At 42.2% G+C, this 22,033-nt stretch overlaps 1 pseudogene; it reads left to right on the top strand.

Annotated features, from left to right (window-relative positions):
- LOC115089436 overlaps window positions 1-22,033 on the top strand; it is a 1,328,227-nt pseudogene that overhangs the window by 498,179 nt on the left and 808,015 nt on the right.

The raw sequence follows: 22,033 nt of genomic DNA, 5'->3' as shown, positions 1-22,033 counted from the left end.
AATAAAATTGCCCCAGTTAAGCGATAGAGCCGGCATTTGCGTGCCCAGGTGTACATCCATACAAAATTGCGTGTTCATATACGCGCGGTACAGTTGATTTTTATATCATACGTGTATATACAAGCATATGCTATAAAATTGCTGAGTCCATTCGCGCAAGCTGCCATAAGGGTGTACATGTACGCCCACGCAGCTGTTTAAGTTACCATCTAAATGAGGCAGATAAAGACCAAAATGGTCCTTTCAGTCTGCCCAGCAAGTTGTTTAGGGTGGTAACTGCTGCTCCTAGAGTTAACACAGATTACCCCATTTCTTCATTTCCAACCTCTAGCCTGTCATGACTCTCTGTGTTTATCTTATGCCCTTTACAATTCCGTTACCATTCTTGTCTTCACCACATCTTCTGGAAGCGCATTCCTTTAATCCACCACCCTTTCTGTAAAGAAATGCTCCCTGTCATTGTTCCTGAATCTACCCCTCTAGAGTTTCATTAAAAGTCTTATTACCTGCTATTAAGTTCACCTAGAGAATAGCCACTGCCATTAGCAATGGTAACATGGAATAGATTTAGTTTTTGGGTACTTGCCAAGTTCTTGTGGCCTGGATTGGCCACTGTTGGAAGCAGGATGCTGGGCTTGATGGACCCTTGGTCTGACCCAGTATGGCATTTTCTTATGTTCTTATATTTTATTTATTGTTGTTTTAACTTTTTATAATTTATTTTAAATCCCCTGTCTCTTAAGAGGGAGCCCCTGTGAATAGAGAGAGAAGGGGTAACCAGAGGGGAGATAAATCCTCCCAAATCACAATGTTAGTAGCAAAGTCAGATAAACAGGGAACTCTTACTTTGTAAAAATAAAATAATAATAAAAAAAAGCCCCCGAGCCTCTCTCTTTTAACAGTACTGGAAAATCCTTCCTTCCTTATTGAGCAAGGAAGCAGCAGGAATTCAAGTGCAGGCGAGCAGCTGGGACAATATGGCAGAGGCCAATGGGAAAGATGGAAGAGGCTTCTTCTCCCACTTTTAAATCTCACAATCATCCTTCCCTATGTTCCATGTCGGTGCTATGGCCAGTCAATTCCTCGGGATGCAGGGGCCAGCCATGGGCACAAAGAGGCATGGGAGCCGAGCAGCATGCCAGGTTATAACCCAGAAGCGGCTGCCTGGTCATGAGGTCTGGCTCCATGTGGCCAGAATGAGGAAGGCAGCAGAGGGAAGGCATTGGCACAAGCCCCCCCCCGCAGATCAACACTGCAGCAGGAGGCTCAGAAAAGTTGAGAATGGTGGGGAACTGGCTGCTCCACCTCCCCACAGCTCTGGTGAGTCTGAAGGCCTGGAAAAGGGAAGATGGGGTTCAGGATATCCACCCTGTTACAACCGATACCTGGGTATGGAGCCAGATTGTACCAGTTTTTGTGTGTGGGTTGCTTTGTGGGATAAATTTCAAAGAGAAAATATGTGCCATACCAGAAATGGCTGCGGCCAGTCCTGAGACTGGCAGTGTTTTAATGTCACATGACATCAGTCTAAGGGCTGGCCAATGCCATTCTTTAGAAGGATTTATGGCGAGACAGGAAAGAATAGGCATCATGTAATAAGGGAAAGGCCGGTCATCACCATTTTGAAATATGGTGCTGAATTGCCCAAAGCTACGGGTCACTCCAGACTACCACCGGATCATCAGGGAGTCTTTTAAACATCTGGAGAGGTCTGGGTGAGTTCAGAGGATCTAGGGGATCTCCAATAGACACCAGGGATGTAATCTATGGAAGGGGGGATCAGAGTGTGTGTGTGTGGGGGGGGGGTTTGGATGCATTGGGAGGTTAGGTTGAAAAGGGAGGGGTTAACCAGAGGTTTACATTTTGGAAATGGGAAGGGGTTTAAGATGGGTTAGGGCATCGCCATATGTCACTGTGATCATTTCTTTTTACTATTTTTAACTTCTAGGCCTCTTCAACAGGTGGTAGAGGTGTGGGCAGGTGTCTTTCATGACCCCAGGGGGAATTTTTCACTTCAAGGGGGGGTTATTATTTCAGGCGCCATTGCCCTTTAAATAGCAACCCCGGGGGATCAGGATGTGCATTCACATCCTGATGCACCAGAGAAAAGTTAGCTATAGCTTTTGATTGGTAGTTGTTTGGAAAATAATACGGCTTTGACCATCCATGTTATTTGTTTGCATAAGATTACCTATATTTTAGCTGTTTTGCATGCATTTGCAAAATACATGAAAATCACATACAAATCAGCACATCGTAATAGTGACATATTTTGGCCCAAAATAACGTGTGATATCATATGGTATCTTCTCAATATGGTCAAGTCCTGCAATAAATGCTGTTCTTTGCACATTATACCCGTATTGCAGCTTAGTAATTGACACCTTTCTTAGACCACTTCTCCTTCTTTATTCTCCCTTAAGGCGTGCCCACCCTATTACAGATCTTAGTGACAACTGTAAAAAGTCCATACTTATTGTTCTCATCACCTCTGCTGTATTGCTCACATACTAAACAGAACTGGCCCCAGGAGAGATCCTGAAGCACTACAGTGATCACCCTTCCTTCCTCAGAGCGAATTCCATTTCACACTACCCTCTGTTGTTTGTCATTCAAGTATAAATCCCCATGTATTATAAAGAGGATTCATAATTTTTTTTCATACATTAGACTCCCATTAGATATGTAAATCCTGGTTTTATGAAACTGTTCAATAAAGCATCTGCTTTTATTGCCAAGCAGTAGCAAGGGTGGCATCCCTAAGTTCTCATGTTTGGTTTGTTCATGTCTAAGATGTGGCATTCCAAACAAAACCATTTGAAATGTGACATTCTAATCTTCTGTGCCAAGCAGCAATGAAGTTATCTTCCTAGAACCAGTTATTTCTGACTATAAAGTAGATTATCTACGCACTTCACGTAGCCAAAGATTAGAGGAAGAGTGAAAAAATTCTAAGACTTCCTTGTAACTTGTTGCCCAGTTTCTGGTCTGAGTTCAGCATCCAAATTATCACGGAGAATTCAAAACCTTTGGCAAGAGCATTATGAACAGAAAACAGGCATGTTATTCTCAAGGAAGTGAAAATTAAACTTCAGGGAAGTTGAAACATAAAGTCAACATTAAAAATATTATTACAAAAAGCTATAGTGGATAATACTTTAAAATACTGATTCACTGAATACTACTTGTCAGATATAACACAACAGGACATGTTTACCTAACTTAATGATATGTTTAAAGGTCCCCTACATTATTGGTGGCAAATATATATATGTAGCACTGATTTTTCTGCCTTGTTAGAACTTTATCTGTACGGTTTTGTCTCCTTTGCCTTCTTGTGTCTATTCTTTACCTTAAATCTTTCTCCCCCTTTGCTCTCTTCTAGCTGCCTAGTAAGGCTAAGCAATTGAATTATTTAAAAAAATCCAGCCTAGTACATTTTGGAATGTTTGGGTTTTAAAAAAATTTTTTATACTTGTCTAAAGACCGAATCTAGGTACCTGGCAGGCCTCAATAGTCAAAGAAGTACATTATTTTTAGGACTAAAAAGTGTATGCAATAGCTGTGTAAATAGTTCTTCATCTTTGGAGTGAATGCCAAATATTAATTAATGTGTATTCCACACATTAAGAAAGGTGGAAGGAAGGCAAAACGAATACCGTCATGGTTAAAAGGTGAGGTGAAAGAGGCTATTTTAGCCAAAAAGCATCCTTCAAAAATTGGAAGAAGGATCCATCTGAAAAAAATAGGATAAAACATAAGCATTGTCAAGTTAAGTGTATTGATAAGACAGGCGAAGAGAGAATTTGAAATGAAATTGGCCATAGAGGCAAAAACTCATAATAAAAACTTTTAAAAATATATCCGAAACACGAAACCTGTGAGGGAGTCGGTTGGACCATTAAATGACCAAGGGGTTAAAGGGGCTCTTAGGGAAGATAAGGCAATTGCAGAAAGAATAAATGAATTATTTGCTTCCGTGTTTACTAATGAGGATGTTGGGGAGATACCAGTTCCGGAGATGGTTTTCAGGGGTGATGAGTCAGACGAACTGAGCGAAATCACTGTGAACCTGGAAGATGTAGTAGGCTAGATTGACAAACTAAAGAGTAGCAAATCACCTGGACTGGATGGTATGCATCCTAGGGTACTGAAGGAACTAAAAAATGAAATTTCTGATCTATTAGTTAAAATTTGTAACCTATCATTAAAATCATCATTGTACCTGAAGACTGGAGGGTGGCCAATGCAACCCCAATATTTAAAAAAAGGCTCCAGGGCCGATCCTGGTAACTATAGACCAGTGAGCTTGACTTCAGTGCTGGGAAAAATAGTGGAAACTATTCTCAAGATCAAAATCATAGAGCATATAGAAAGACATGGTTTTACCCAAGGGAAGTCTTGCCTAACAAATTTGCTTCATTTTTTTGAAGGGGTTAATAAACATGTGGATAAAGATGAACCAGTAGATGTAGTGTATTTGGATTTTTCAGAAGGCGTTTGACAAAGTCCTTCATGAGAGGCTTCTAAGAAAACTAAAAAGTCATGAGATGGGAGGCGATGTCCTTTCGTGGATTACAAACTGGTTAAAAGACAGGAAACAGAGAGTAGGATTAAATGGTCAATTTTCTCAGTGGAAAAGGATAAACAGTGGAGTGCCTCAGGGATCTGTACTTGGACCAGTGCTTTTCAATATATATATAAATAATCTGGAAAGGAATATGACGAGTGAGGTTATCAAATTTGTGGATGATACAAAATTATTCAGAGTAGTTAAATTACAAGCGGATTGTGATACATTACAGGAGGACCTTGCAAGACTGGAAGATTGGGCATCCAAATGGCAGATGAAATTTAATGTGGACAAGTGCAAGGTGTTGCATATAGGGAAAAATAACCCTTGCTGCAGTTACACAATGTTAATTCCATATTAGGAAAAAGATCCCAGGAAAAAGATCTAGGCATCATAGTGAATAATACTTTAAAATTGTTGGCTCAGTGTGCTGCAGCAGTCAAAAAGGCAAACAGAATGTTAGGAATTATTAGGAAGGGAATGGTTAATAACACGGAAAATGTCATAATGCCTCTATATCGCTCCATGGTGAGACCGCGCCTTGAATTCTGTGTACAATTCTGGTCACCGCATCTCAAAAAAGATTTAGTTGCGATAGAGAAGGTACAGAGAAGGGCAACCAAAATGATAAAGTGGATGGAACAGGACTTATGCACGTCCCGGGGTTTTACGCGCGCCGGCGGCCTATGCAAAATAGGCGCGCCGGCGCGCGAGGGCCCTGCGCGCGTAAATCCTGAAGGATTTACGCACGCGGCCCTTTTAAAATCTGCCCCTTAGATTGTAAGCCCTCTGGGGATAGGGAAATACCTACAGTACCTGAATGTAATCCACTTTGAAGCGCTGAAAAAAGTTCGAAAAGTTGAATATAAATCTAAATAAATAAATAAAATTTAAAAACTCCAAAATAAAATGTCACACTGAACCTATAGGCCAGCTGCTAATATTTGGGCAGGAAAATACCACTCCAGCAACCTTCAGTGGGGGCACTGTGGCAAAATGGTACCTTCCTCTATCCTATACTGTTTAGCCCGGGGTAGGCAATTCCGGTCCTGAAGTGCCACTAACAGATCTGGCTTTTCGGGATATTCACAATGAACATGTAGGAGGTATATTTGCCTCCATTGTATGCAAATATATCTCATGCACATTCAATGTGAGTATTCTGAAAACCAGACCTGTCTGTGGCCCTCCAGGACTGGAGTTGCCTACCCCTGGCTTAGACCTAACCACTAGGCCAAATTCTTTAGTAGAGATCCCGATGGGGGGCCACGTCTATACTTAAAAGGGCAAAGCCAGGGTTAATTCAGCCTGCCCCTTATGGCTCTGAAGTCATTGTATAACCCACGGTTGAACACAGTCAGCTTGTTTTTAAAAACAATATAATTATTAGAACTGTAATATAAGAGCAATGTGAACTTTAGCACTGAAAACAGAATATTTGTATGCATGGTCCCCCTATGTAATTTTTCATTTTATTGTAAAAGAGGGCAGTGAGAAGACCCTCAGACATCAGCATTTTGAGTTTATGACATTTAATAACCAGTGAGCATAGTGTTTGTGTAGTAACATCAAGGTTTGGGGGCTTCATTAAGGAACTAACCTGAATCATTTAAGACACTTAAATGTATTTCGCTGGTTATGATTTTGCATTAGTAATTGGTAATAAATAAAATGTCCATTTTCAGTGCTGAGTGATTAAATTAAATGAATATATTCAAGTTAAATATAATTTTGTTAGCAATTACTATCCATCAGTGCAAACTTGCATGCATTTATGCTTAAGCAGTAAGACAAGACAGGAGAATGCATTTACTGTATGGGGGACTATTACATGGTTGGATGAAGATGTGCACTCTTGGCATGTCTCATTACTGCTATGAAATGGCTCAAATGGAAATAAGATCTTAAAATTTCTCTCTGCATTTACTGCTATGATTTATATGTCTACAGAAGTACTATTATGCAAACAGATTGGTCCATTTGAACCCAGAATGCTTTCTCTTCTGCAGAGAATACATTAGTGCTCATGAAAAAAAATGACAAATTAATAGCACTGGAAACCTACAGTAACTCCCTTCTTTATCTTCAGAGCCATGATAACAGGCTTCCTCACACTGCTTTGCCATTGCTCTTACATAAGAATGGTGGTGCTGGCCCTAGTTTTGAAAGGGGAGCTCAGTTTTCTTTCCATGCCAGTATAATCTGTGGACTATTTACAGAAGCCACCAATAAAAGTTCCTATTAATGTCAGATGTAATAGAGAAGTGAGTTCTTGACACACAATGGTACTTGCTGTATGGTGGTCACCACCAGTCCCTACTTCCTCAGATCTTTTTAAGGTTTACAAGCAGAAACCTGTGGTAGGGACAGGGAGATGGAAGAAAATGAGGAGGGAGTTATAGAAGGGGATGAGTCTGTGTGGCAGCAATTAGCGTGGAAGAGACAAAAAATTAAGTTCTTGTATTTGAGACCAGAGTCTACAGTAATACACATTAATAACCAAAGTGGGGGTTCTTGGAAATTCTTGGGTCCAGAAAGCTAGAGGTGGATTGGATCCCCCTGTAGAGTTTTATTGGTTGAACTGCTCAAGTATAATAAAACTACATAACAGGTTGAGCGTCGACTAGTCACAGCATGCCATGTTAAGTCATGTGCCCAACCAGCAGATCAGCCAACAATGTCAACAAGTGAGCATTTGTAATGCATAATCAGTGAAACACATTATGTTGGACTCTGTCTTAAAATTAAGAAATTATAAGATCAGTTGAGTGAAATAATGTTCTTTTTCATTATATTGAATATAAAAAGTTATAGACATAGTTTTTAATTAATAATAAGCTTAACGTGGTATGTTTGTGGAATAGTGTGAGGATGCTTGGTATATGGGGGCTAATGGCGAGGAGAAATATAACAGAGCCAATCCACTCATTTTACAAAGACCATTGAATAGCTTTCCTATGGAAATTACTTTTGATTGCTGACAACCCAAACTATACTCATATCAACCACTTGCAGGTGAAAAGGTTTTGTGTCTTTGTGCCATTTCACAGGACTATCCAGATCTTATGTCAACTTAAAATATGGAATCAGATGCTGATACATGGATTCCAGTACAAGTAGATAATGACACTGTTGTGTAATGTTACTGTATATATGCTGCCCCAAACTTTTTGATTCAATTTGTTTTTTCATTGGGGAGGTGGAGTTTGTCAAGATTTAGTTAGTTTAAATTTTTTCAGCTTTTTTTTTTTTTGCCAAACTGAAAAAAATACTCAAAACAAAAAGACAAAACAACTCCTACCTACCCCCCAAAAAGGGCCTCCAGTGGAACCAGGCCTTTGTGTCCAGGCCCAACATGAAGCCTGGTGACAGCACCAGGGCTGGCCTGATGCCTGATCCCATCGCCAAGATCTAGGCCCAGCCCGGAGACCTAGGACCAGGCCTCCTGATATTTTCTTCTTTCTGTGATCTTCCAAAAATGACATCATCCATTTGAAGGATGTACCAGAATGATGTCATTGTGGTACCTATTGTGGACTGGATGGCACCATTTGAATGTATGGCCATGCCCGAGAGCCAGACCTATACCTAGGCCTCAGTGACAGGACCAGCCCTTTGATTGGGCCTAGGCATTGGCGATGAAACCAGGCCTTCCGGCCGGATCCCAGCACCAGGCTTAGCAACGGGATCAGTCCTCTGGGCTAGATCAAACCTAGGCCTTGACAGCGGGACCAGGCCAAGGCCCAGAGGCCCTTTTTTTTTTTTTTTTTTTAATGCACGAATACAAAATACCCAAAATTTTCAGGTATTTTTGTAGGAGGTTATTTTCAGTTCATTCTATTCAGAACAAACTGATAATAGCCTCATTTACTGCATTTTACACATTTGTTTTAAATGAATGCATATCCCTAATTTACATTATAATGACTATGAAAACACTGGTTAACATATTAAATAGACCACTAATGTTAGGAAATGCAGTGTAATACAAACAGTACAGTTGAAGACCTTACATGACAGCTATGCCACTTCTTGAATGGTAGCGTGCACTTGCTTTTTTCTATGCACCCCTGCATCATCCTTCAATCAAATAAATAGATGTAGCTGTACATAACATAAATGTTGATTTAGAAAAGTATTGCTTGTTGCTGCTATAGTCCTGAAATATAAACATTTGCAGCCTGCAGAATTCACATTTCCCACTGGAACAAGGACTTCTAATCTTCCCTATCCATAAACTCACATTACTGATACCACATCATTTCATGAAATCCTTCAAGCTAATACATTCCAATGATGTACATTACTTGTCTCAAGCTCTTCATTTAACCTTCATTTAGAAGTGTTTTACTTACAAGAAAAATACAGAATTTACCTAGCCTAATTGTGAATCTGAAAAATATCTTCACACATTTTGATTAAAAAACATGCATACTTTTACTTTTAGCTAGATTTCAAGGGCGATGTAGCTATTTTATCGCAGCTGACCACCTATGCATGACCTTCTTTGCATGCATTTGCACTATTCATACATGCAAATCATGTGCAAAGAAGGTCATTGTAATAGGGGAGGAGATGCAAAACATCGTGTATATTGATAGAGCACTATCACGGCTTGATGAATCACCCCCTTATAGGTGAATTTTAAAAACCCGGCGCACACCAAAACCAGGAGATACGTACATAGGTTGGGCTGTTGTGCCCCAAATGGATTTTAAAATCCACCCAAGGACGCGCACATCTCCCACTGTGCGCACAAGTAAAAAGTTTTCAAAAAGGGACGGGACAAGGTCTGGGCAGGACATGGTGTGTCAAAGCCAGGCCAAGAGATGTGCGCATAAATACGTGCACAGGTGCACGCTGAGGTCCCATGCCACGTAACTTTACTACTGTTATGGATGGCGTGTAAATCATAAACCAAAAAAAATCTAGCCTAGTCAGAGGGGTTTTAACGGGTTGGGGCTAACAAGGGGGAAGGGAGGCTATTAAACTATCCCTTAACTGGGCGAACTGGGAACAAACTGGGAAAACTACCTATGGTGTCGGCATGCACCCCTTGTAAAATTTCTCACTTACGTGGTAGTTGGGGGATTTGTGTGCACATACGCACGTCCATTTAAAATTGTGCACACATATGTGCGTATGTTGTAAAATGACCGCGTCCCTCTGTGCGGGCTGACAAATGTGCGCTCATGTGCACCCGTGTGTCTGTTTAAAAGTTACCATCTTAAAATAAATTGTGAGCCCTCTGGGGACAAGGAAATATCTACAGTACCTGAATGCAATCTACTTTAAAATGCCGAAAAAGCAGAAGTTTCTTATTTCAGATGCCTTTTTATTAATTTTGTTCTTGTCTTTTTCCAGGTTCATTCATTTCATTTCTTATGCTATTTCATGTGTAACCCCTGGGCGGGAAAACTCGGATATGGGTCCTAAAGATTCGCATCTCAAAATTTGATTCCTGCTTGCACAGTTCTCATAACCCAAAGCATCCTTCTGAGAGTCCAAGGTTACCTGATGAGGGAAGCTGAGCTTCAAGGCCCCTTTGTTTGTTCACGGTCAAACCCCTCTTTCAGTCTTTGGTAAACAGCACTGATGATCTCCCAATAATCAGCAGCAATATGTTATGCCCGTCGGTCGCAGACGGCTGCGACCACTGTTGCTCACCTCTTTCTTTACATCCCTGATTCCATTGGGAAGACTTGCGGCCTCAGCCAGCCATCGCCGGCCTGCCTAACGCTCCCAGGCCTCCCAGGGCGGCACAGATGCTGCCGACCGCCATCTTGCTTTCGGAGTCACTTAGGCGCTTGTGCGCGCGCATGGGCCAATCTTAAGCACGTCATGGCGGGAACCTTGGGGGCGTCCCCTCCGGATGACATCAATCCTCCTGCACATTTAAGCCCTGTCTAACTGCAACTTGGCAACAAGTTCCCTCTTGCTAATTCTGCTTCGCTCACTGAATGACCCTTCATTCCAGCTTCCACTTCCATGGCATGAGACGTCCTGGGTACCCGGTCCTCAGGGGCCTCTCCTTCATCTCTGGCTATCTGCCCCTCGGAGGGCCTAAAACCTTGGACTTCTGCCTGCCCTGTTCCCCAGGGCTTTCCTGGAACCATCGCTACTCCAGCAGTGAGTACTCTGCTCTCGGACCATTACCTTCTCTATTGAAGACCTCTCCGGTGTACCCTGCTCTGCGGACCATTACCATCTCTATTGAGGACCTCTCCGGTGTACCCTGCTCTGTGGACCATTACCTTCTCTACTGAGGACCTCTCTGGTACCCCACTCTGTTGACCATTACCATCTCTACTGAGGACCTCTCTGGTGTACCCTACTCTGTGTACCATTACCATCTCTACAGAGGACTTCATCAGTGTACCTCGCTTCATGGACCATTACCATCTCTACAGAGGACTTCATTGGTGTACCCCACTCTACGGACCATTACCATCTATTCTGAGGTATCCTCCTTGGGTATTCCCCATTCCACTGACCAGTGGTTCCTTTCTCTGGCACTCCCGCTCCTCAGGTAGTGTTGCTCTCTCTTTAATAAAGACTCTAGACTGGTACTGTGTCTGACGTCAGCTGAGACCTTGCCTCCCGACAGTGAGGCTCACAAGGCTCCTCCCTGTGGGCAGTACCATCTCTCACCTCGGCCCAGGGCCCACACACCCACTAATCCTAACACAATAATCATGCTTGAGACTGTGTGGGTTCCAATTTAATTTTACTGATAGGTTGTAAAAGTGAATTGATGGTCTTTACAGCTCGAATTGAAAACAATAGTGCAATTGACTATCACAAGATGAAACTGAATACATTTGTGACATACTTTTCTAACAACAGTTCTCTAATTCAGCCAATTCCTTGAGTCCTTTAACTCCCAACTTTTCTTTACTTTTCAAATCACTCTCCAGATTCTCCCATGGGAATGGGAAGGAAAAGATGTATCCCAATTTACTTCCAGCATATAAGAAAAGTTCCAGTTCTCATACCTTTCCTATTGTCTTCACTATTCTCTTCTCAAATTTGTGGCACCTAATGGGCATCCTATCACACTTCCATTTTCTGATGATTCTCCCTGATGTCCCTAAAAACTTACACTGTGCCTTTCACTTCTTCTCATAGAAATGGATACGAGTCCATCCTTCTTTGCCTTCACCACGTCTTCTTCAGTCCTTTCTAGGGGGAAGGTACCATGTCCTCAAAACAGGAGAATCTGAGCCTCTGGACCCTAGGGTACTCAGTGACACAAAAGGAAAAATCTTACTCATTTAGGAGGATCTCAAATAGAGACAGGAAGAGTGGAAATAACTTCCTCCTCTGGTAACTGAAAGTTGCCAGAGGAGGATAAAACTACAGGAAAACGGTACTCTGTCTCCTAATTTGTCCCCATCTCGGTTGGGAAAGACCCCTGCATCCTAATCCAGGTAAATGAAAGAAACCAGGAACAGCACAGGACATGCTGCCTTATGAAGGTAAACTCTGGAAATTAAAAAATCCACACACTGAGGTGGTGGCAGGAGTTTATAAAGGCTTTGAATACACCATTTGCTTCTCCCACAAAGGGGAGCCAAAGCCAAACCTCTACCTAACTAATCTCTCTGTACCTCCTCAGGAAATTGGTTCACTCCTTCTGGTAAGGAATCCTTATAATGCTTTACACATTTCTATTAAAGTCAATGGGGAAAGCAACGCAGCCTGTTTTGGATTCTAACATTCTGATGTTCAATCCAAGTTTAATGAAATTTGCATGCAGGCATCATCAGCAGAGAAAACAGCACCCCAAGACACCAAGAGCGGGGATAAGTTTAACCAGAGTCATGAACAACCAAAGTACTGTGAGAGGGGTAAAGTAGAACAAACAGTCAGCACAAGGCACCATGAGAGGGCCAAAACATCACAAACAGTGGTAAGAACATTCCAAGGCACCATGAGAGGGAGAAAGGACACCAACAACAGTGACAGAAACACCCTATGGAACTGAAAGAGGGGCAAAGCACCATAGCAGTGGTATGAAGACTCCAAGGCACCAAAAGAAAGGCAAAGGGCACCAACAACAGTAGCATGAAGATCTCAAGGCACCAAAAGAAGGACAAAGGGGTTCAACAATGGAGGTAAATACCCTAAAGTACCAAGCCAGGGGCAAAGTAGCACAAACAGTGACACAGAACACCACAGAACACCCAATATGGGAGGGGAAAAGAAACATAAAGATTGGCATGAAGACCCCAAGGAACCCAAAGCAGCATAACCAGAGGAATTAACACCCCAAGGCACAGAGTTAAGGGTATGGCAGCAAGCACAGTGGCATTGATACCCCAAAACATCAAGTGAGAGGAGTGGCATCAACAACCTCAGGAACAAAGTGCAGAGTGAGGCAGCAAAAGAGCAGAAGAACATAAAAAAATGCCATGCTGGTGTTCTGGATGTGGACCCTTGGACCGAAGGGGAGTTGATTCTATCAGTGAGCAAGAACCCCACAAGTCCCTACCTTCATCAGGCGAGGCTGGAGAGAAGCAGAGACCCCACTGGAGCTTCACCACTACCAGCCTACATTCCCCTTAGGTTGAGCTGGACTTACGTGTGGTCTCTATGGTCGATTTCCCAGCTAAGGTTGAGACAGGCAGCGATACTCGAGGTCAGTATCCAGGCACAGGTTGAGGCAGGTGGCGATACTTGTGGCCGGTATCCAAGCAAAAGTTGAGACAGGTGTCGGTCTAAGGAACAGGATGGATCAGGAACTCAGGAACCACAGGAAAATCAGGAACAACAGGGAAATCAGGAAGCCCAGGAGTGCAGGAAAGCCCAGGAGTTATTGAAAAGTCGTTTCCAAAGCACTAGCAGAGTGCAGAGACTATCCTTATATAGTCTCTGCACTGTGATGTCATTCAATAGGGCTGCGAGGATAGGGGTCGCTGGCCCTTTAATTTAAATGTAAACAGTGCACGCCTGGAGAGCTGGGAAGACAGCGGCATCGGGCGTGGCAGGCCCTGACCGCACGCATCACTCTGACCGCAGTAGAGCCTGAAGTCCCAAAGGCCACAGTGCGGCCAGGCCTCGAATACAACCCTGAAGCCCCCAGACTCAACCCCGAAGTCCCTGGACGTGACCCCAAAGCAAAGGAAAGCGGGATTGGACGTCGAGCAGGGTGTCCGACCCATGCAACAGTTGGGTCAGACCAGTGGTCCATAAAACCAAGTATCCTATCTCCAACAGAGGCCAGTCCAGGTTGATGGGAAGTACCCAGCAAATCCCAAGATTAAAAACATGTTTCTTGTTGCACTCTGGAAGAATTAAGAGGTGGAGAAATCAAAGTATAACTGGTTACTAATTATTTAATGATCTGTCCTCCACAAACTTGTCCAGACCTTTTTTAAACTTGGCCTTAACCACATTTTCTGGCAACAAGTTCCATAGCTTAATTATTTTATTTATTTAAAATATTTGTATGCTGCACATATTAGGGATGTGCAGAGCAAAATTTTATGTTCATATTTTTTATGTCCGAAAGGGGGTCCCACTTGCGGCCAATATGGACATAAAAAAAATCCAATGAGTTGGGTATATGTACATATGTGCAAAAAAAAAATTTAAACCCCCTCACCCTCCTTAATCCCCCCCCCAGACTTACCACAACTCCCTGGTGATGGAGCGAGGAGTGAGGACGTCATTTCTGCAATCCTTGGCGAGAAGCATGTGACGTCGGTGGCACGTCGAGTGACGCGGCGTCACGTGATTCCCGGCAAGTTCGCGCCGGACGGCTCGTTCGGCCCAAAAAGAACTTTTGGCCAGCTTGGGGGGGCCTCCTGACCCCCCCAAGCTGGCCAAAAGTTCTTTTTGGGCCGAACGAGCCGTCCGGCGCGAACGAGCCGGGAATCACGTGACGCCGGCGTCACTCGACGTGCCGCCGACGTCACATGCTTCTCGCCAAGGATTGCAGAAATGGCGTCCTCACTCCTCGCTCCATCACCAGGGAGTTGTGGTAAGTCGGGGGGGGGGGGGATTAAGGAGGGTGAGGGGGTTTATATTTTTATTTTGGCTCAACAATCGCGATTTCCCACATATCAAACATATCTATGTTCGATATGTGGGAAATCCGATCGTTTATGTCGAATCAATTTTTTAAGTAAAAAAAAAATATGAGTTGCGTTTTACTAATGCGGTCAATCCGAATGCACACCCCTAGCACATATCATATAATTCACAGTGGGTTGCAGTGTAATACATTCATAATAAATATGTGCTGAATGAATAAATACTTCCTTAAATTTGTTTTAAATCTGCTACCTGTTAGTTTCAGGAAGTGTCTCCTGCGTCTAGTACTATTGGTATTGTCCAAATCACACATAATTTTATAAACCTCTATTATATCCCTTGTAAGTTGTCTCTTCTCCAAGCTGAAGAACCCTAACCTGTTTAAATGTTTTTCATATGGGAGCCAATCCAACCCTGTAATCCAACCCTGTAATCATTTTTTATGCCCTTCTCTATTTTCTATTTCTGCTAGATCTTTTATGAGGTGTGGTGATCAGAAATGCACATAGTACTCAAGGTGTGGCCACATCATGGAGTGATACAGGGTTAATGTTAATTTCATTCAACATATGTGAAAAGGTCCATTTGCATATAATTCACAATAGCAAAGACTCCAGTTTTCACAAACTGTAAAGGTGGCATCATTTTCTGGAAAAATTATAAGAGTGGTAGTATCATTCCAGATTGCCTTATGGTCCTTATCTACCTCAGTATTTTGTAGGGATGTTTATTTGTTTCATTCGTTTCATTTGTTTTGGAGTTACACGCGTAACTCCTGAACTTTATAGTACATGCATAAAAAAATGGATAGTGTGTGCATAACTTGAGCTAAAGTACAAGCATACTATCTACTAGGCGTACACTATATAGTCCGGGAATTATGTACACAACTCTGAAATGAATGAAACAAAAGCACATCCCTAGTGTGTTCTTTACTATAATTGTCTTATGAGGGCCTGAACACCTTCAATGTGTATGTTTACTCTAGAAATCTACAGTATATTGCTAATGCTCTTAAGTACCAAGTTGGGAACGGTTCAGTCCTGTCTGTCTGTGTGTGCTTTTCCTGGGCTGTTACTATTTAGGATGTGCAATGTGCTTTCTTCCCTGACCCATCCCATTTCTTTCCTTTTTCTCTGCATTGTATGAACATTTTATTTCCCGTGCTCCTAGTCTATCCAGTCTATAATGAATTACATTGCTCCAGTTCACCCTGTTATCACGATCCAATTTCATCACCTGTTAGATATGACGGTGACTTTTTTTCTTTTAAAGCTATTTCATTTTTTTATAGAGATTTCCCAAACAGACTTCAAATAGTAACACAGAAGCATTTTTGCTAGCTAGCAAGATACTCTTTTCTGTATTAAAGAGCTGTGATAGTATCGGCCTTAAATAATTCATAAGTTACAGAACTTATTGTATCTCTTTGATATTAAAACAAAATATAAGTTCATTCTTGTACCGCCAGTGATGTAGGATATTTCTGTGCCTGCAGTTGAAAGTAAGTTTCCAGGCAGCCAAATTAAATAGCTACAGCAGTAAATATTATCTTACTTGCATATTAAAGCTTACCTTAAATTTTTTAAATACTCTAGGTACAAATACCTATTTGAGAGCTAATTTTGTAACATTACACATAAAAAAAGTCAGCAAATGTGCATAAATTACACTGATTTTCAAAACAGACTTTATACGCTTATGTCCACTTTGAAAATTATCCCACCAAAATCTACCCTCACAAGTTACACCTACTAAAACAGGGATAGGAAACTCCAGCCTTGTAGTGCACAAACAGGTCCAATTTTCAGGACATCCAGAATAAATGTGCAGGAGATATATTTGCATACCATGCCTCATGCATATTCAGTGTGGGTATCTTGAAAAGCAGACCTATTTGTAGCACTCCAGGACTAGAGTTTCTTACCCCTTTGCTAAAACATCCGCACAATTTTTTAAGAAAAGTTAGGGACATACTTTTAAAATCCAAAAGCATGTATGTATGTATGTTCAAATCCCTTCCCAACTCCACTCCCATGAACACCTCTGCACAATCCAGGTAAACTTCTTGGCAAACATGACGGGAACACATAAGTTGTTGTTGTTGGATTTTAATTTTTTTTTTATAATTCTTTCTTTATTAAATATTTAATAATAAATGAGTTTACAAAGAAAAGTTTACCTGCATACGGGGTGGGCAATTTTATAAAAGGTGATTGTGGCAGGTGGTGCATGTCACTGGCCGAAAACCTTTCACTGCTTCAATGACCTGACCAGGTATATTGTGTGAGTGGGGGAGTTGGGGTGGGGGAGAGGGGCAGGGGGTGTAGAATAGGGGAAAAAATCCCTACATGATTGCAAATGATGTCTCCATAGTAACAGGATCTCGGCTCAGGTTCCAAATGAGCTGGATGCCCAGAGGAGGAGGAAACTGCTAGGTCAAAAAAGTAAATAAATAAAGGAGGCTCTGGATTATAAAACCTTGCATGGGAATTTTTCCCAACACTATTCCATTAGAAATATTGCTATCAAAGAATATTTCACTTTAACACTAGTCTTTTCGCTTCATGATCAGTTTTATGAGTATTTACAGTGGTTGTATAGAGATATCTGTTCCAGATACGAAAATTTTTCCGGTCCCATTCTGTACTGGAACTTCAGTGCAATACAAAAGCTGGCAATATCCATTTTGTTAGATTTGCATAGACATGGAAATGAGAACTTTCATTTCTAGAAATGAAAATGAAATCCCTTTAAAATATCTTCACATTTTTGTGTTCTAGCGTGCCTTTATAGCAGAGAGTTCAGTAATTAAAGCGAGAATTATGCGGCTAAGTAGCAGCTGCTGAATATGTGCCCATGTTCAGCGGCCGCCGCTTAAGCAGTTCAAGTCCCTTATATGCCTAAAATGTACGCACAAATAAATAGGCATGCATTGGACAGATCATAGGCGGAGCAAGTTAGACGTATAACTTATGGGGCAGATTTTAAAACCTGCGCGCGGGCGTGCGAACAAATCTACGCCTGATTTTATAACATGCTCGCGCTGCTGCACGCATGTTATAAAATCCAGGGACAGCGCGCGCAAGGGGGTGCACAATTGTGCAACTTGCACGCGTCGAGCCGTGCAGGCTGCCTCGGAGGGAACTTTTCAACCGCTTCCCCCCACATTCCCCTCCCTTTACCTATCTAAACCACCCCCCAGCCCTATCTAAATCCCCCTGCCTACCTTTGTTTCAAAAGTTACGCCTGCTGGCTGCCGGCGCACGAACCTCTGGCACGACCGCAATGTCGGAGGACTCGGGAACACCCCCGGCCCTGCCCCGGCCTGCCGCCTCATCCCCGCCCCCGGACCACCGCCACACCCCCGGCCCCGCCCCTGGCCCGTCCATTTTTTAAAGCCCCGGGTCATACGTGCGTCCCGGGGCTTGCGCTCGCCGCTGAGCCTATGCAAGATAGGCTCGACGTGCATAGGGGCAGCTTTTTGGGGGTTACGCACGTATCTTATGCGTGTAACCCTTTGAAAATCTACCCCTATATGCCTAACTATCAATAGAGTTAGGCATATAAGTGTACGTCTAAGTTTAGAGCAGGCCTAAGCTTAGCTGGGCGGACTTATCTAGCAAAGTGTGCAGATATATGCATATATTCAGCAGCTTCGCTGTACCACTGAATATATGTCGGAATTTAGTCGGATAAGTTATATCCTGCTAAGTTACTTAAACGGCCAGCTTTGAATACTGATCTCAGAATAATTACCAGACAAAGCTGCATGGGTGGCAGAAAAAGACCGAGTCTCGAAACAATGTGTTGATGGCTCTTCCGCAGTATGAAAAAACCTGCTGCATGCTGCTGTTAGTTTTTCACCTGCTAGTCTGCATTTGTTGATGGAATGAAACAAATAAACAAACAAAAGAAAAGCTGTGTTTCTTTGTAGGTAGAGAAGATGATGATGTCCCTACAAGAAGTTATTAACTTCATCGCAGCCCATCCAGAAAACCCTAGGAAACACTGGGCATTGCCGTGGGCGGGTCAGGCAGTTTTGGCCGCCAACTTTGTGCACTGGACAATGGAGGTGGCAGAGGTTACTGATGGTTCAGAAACAGTGGAGTTGCTGTGTAATTTGTCCTCTCCTCCTGTTTTCTGTGACTTTTAATCATTGATGCACTGTCCAGCAGCTTCCCACCGGTTATTTTTACCTGTGGCATGAGCTTGGATATTTTCTGGGGTTTTTCCAGTGATCTTTTATGGTGCCATTTTAGTACAGTCCTTTAAAGAAAAAGCATGTCACTCATTGCAGAAAAGAATTCCTTTCCTAGTCCAGACTATTGATCTAATCATTGCATGATTTCTTCACGGAGAGGGTGGTAGATGCCTGGAACGCCCTTCCGGAGGAAGTGGTGAAGACCAAAACTGTGAGGGATTTCAAAAGGGCGTGGGATAACCACTGTGGATCCATAAAGTCTAGAGGATGTGAATGAAGAGAAGAGACATGGGGTTGGCTTGTGGGAATGATGGCTACTACCTGGAGATTAATATCCTTATTCAATATACATCCACACGGTTAATGCAACACCAACATTGCTCTATGCTTCAACGGCAAGAGGAAATTTGGAAAAAAGGATTTGCATCCACAAAAAAGCAGGGGAATAGCTTGCTTGTTACGGTGGTTACTACCCAGAATTAATTAAGCTTGATACTTCATTTGGAATACATATCCAGTGCAGCTCACTGCTTCAATGACAGGGGGAATGAAGAAAAGAGAATTTTTATTCAGACAACAACCAATAAGGACTGAATTGCACAGGCTGGGTAAACAAGCATGGGAGTAGCTTGCTTATTATGGCGGTTACTACCTCTAAACAATTAGCAAGATACTTCACTTAGATGCAGCACCAGCACTGCTATCTATATTGATGGTGGGGGTGGAAGGGAAATAGAACCAAAAAGTTACTTATAAGGGCCAAGAGTAACAGCTAAGTATGAAAAAAATAAGTGTGAAATCTTGCTGGGCAGAATGGATGGGCCATTTGCTCTTCTTCTGCCGTCATTTCTATGTTTCTATGTTTCTATGAGCAATAATCAATAATACTCACGCTGCTGCAAGCTCCATGGGTACTTTTACCAATTGATTCGTTATTTTTGCTTTGATTATTGCCTAATGAAAAATTAACCTGAAGAGATTAGACTTGTACCTAAGTTTTCAGAACGAAAGACTGCGTAATTTTGTAAACCTGAAACTATGTGCATGGTTCCATTCTCCACCCTCCCCCTCCCAGCCCTGGGAATACCTTGGCAGTATGAAGATACTGCAGGCATTGTTCAGAAAAGGATATGCTTTTACCTACACAAAAGGTGAGCAATAATCAAAAAGCCTTTTCTGTGAGTAAAATGTGGTTTTACCCTGTGGAAAAGCCTTTGATTCATTATTGTCCTCTGCAGATTTAGTAGTCTAGGTAAAAGCAGTTGAGGGAATCAATGGACAAAGCACCAGTGCCGTCTAATTATTTCAAAATACAAGAAGATTTGCACCGAGTAGGAGGGTAAGATGGGCAAATGGAATAGAATGTTTCCCCAAGCCTTTTATTTATTTACTTTTTGTCTGCTTAAGGGAACTTTAGAAAAAAACTTTCATTTTATGACTTGACAGCAGCATGTCCTACTTCCTCTGGCTCCTCTTTTTGGGTTTGTCATGCTGTCAGCCACCCACGGTGGATTTTTTTGAAATATCACCCAATAGGTGACCTGGAGCATAATAAATCCCAGAGGAGATAGGGTGGCAGGATATGCAGTGCCTGACATGTTCTCAGAGCCAAGTTAATTTCCACGTTATTAAAGCTTTCTTTCAAGTCTCCCCAAGCTGAAATGAATAAAGAAGTTGAGGAAACATTTTTTATTCTGCCCGCTTCCCTCTACTCTCTTGTTCACTGCAGATTTGCATTTTTTTTTTTTTTTGCCAGGAGCAGGCGGCACTGCTGCTTTGAAGATGCTTATTGAAATCTGTTAGCCCCATATGCCTATAGACTCCCCCACCCCCACTTCCCTCAAATAAAATTCCTCAATAAAACAAAAGAAAAAAAAGAAGCAAATGGAAAAAAAAAAGAGTAGGAAAGAAACTAAAAAAGTTATGTAAAAAAATGCTGCACAGGTACAAAACAGAAAAGATTTTCAACGAGGGGCAGCCTAATTATCAGATCTTTGTTTTGTAATCTGGATTTTTCAGTCTTAAAAAAAGGTATTCACCAGCCTTAAAGGGGAGATGCTGACTACATAGGCTGCGATCGTTTGTTATGCAAAAAACACAGACATGATACAATTAAAAAAATATTTTCCATTTTCAACATTCCATGCAGCAACCTCAGGCCTAGATTTATCATTTTGCAAGAAAAAATGTTGCACCTGTGATAAGGGGCAACGTGTGTGTGTGTGTGTGTGTGTGTGTGTGTGTGTGTGTGTGAGAGAGAGAGAGAGAGAGAGAGCGCAAGTGAGCAAGAGAGAGAAGAAAGAAAGAAAGAGAGAGAGAGAGAGACTCCATAAAGGTGCACAAAAATGTTAACTATTTATACCACTGTAAGACTACCACTTGTAACTCGGGGTGAGGTTTGTGGGGTAGGGTGGGTTCTGGGGGACAATTTTAAATGTACAGTCATATGTACAAACAGCACAGTTACCATCAGTGAAGATTTAATGTGATTTGGAGGGATGAAAGGTGAAGGAAGAGTAGATTTGTACCATGTTCTCTCTACCTTGCTTGATTGCAGCTATTAAGCAAGGTACAAATCTACTCTTCTTTCACCTTTCATCCCTCCAAATCACATTAAATCTTCACTGATGGTAACTGTGCTGTGCGTACATATGACTGTGCATATTAAACTGCCCCCTAAAACCCAACTCACCCCACAAACCTCACCCCAAATTAATAATGCACCCCCTTACAGTGGTATAAAAAGTTAAAAAATCTGTGGGCCTCCACAGAGGTGCTCTCTCTCTCTCCCTCTCTCTCTCTCTCTCTCTCTCTCTCCTCTTCTCCCTCCTCCCCTCTTCTCTCCCAAAATGGGATTTGTGATAAATCTTGTTTTTGGCCATAGCACAAAGCTATCATAGGCATAATGCTGAAGAAAAAGGTATAGTTATTTCTGGTGTTAAATCCCGCGATAGTGTGTGTTCCGTCATCACATGCAACATGAACCAGCACTCATTTCCATTTAATTTGCCCAAACTCCTCCCACTTGAATAAAAATGTAAAATTTTTAGACACATTTTGCGATGTGGTATTTATTGCATGCGTTAGGGCATTATTGCATAGGGATGTGCAGAGGGACGGCATACGCTGCATTCAGGACTTGTATTCATCGGGGGGCAGATACGTTGCATTCAGCAAGGGGGGCCCCCGATACGTTCATGCGTTAATTCTTATTCATT

This window comes from Rhinatrema bivittatum, chromosome 4, assembly GCF_901001135.1.
Source record: "Rhinatrema bivittatum chromosome 4, aRhiBiv1.1, whole genome shotgun sequence".
In the NCBI taxonomy this organism is placed as follows: Eukaryota; Metazoa; Chordata; class Amphibia; order Gymnophiona; family Rhinatrematidae; genus Rhinatrema; species Rhinatrema bivittatum.
This window is presented reverse-complemented; position numbering and strand designations above follow the sequence as displayed.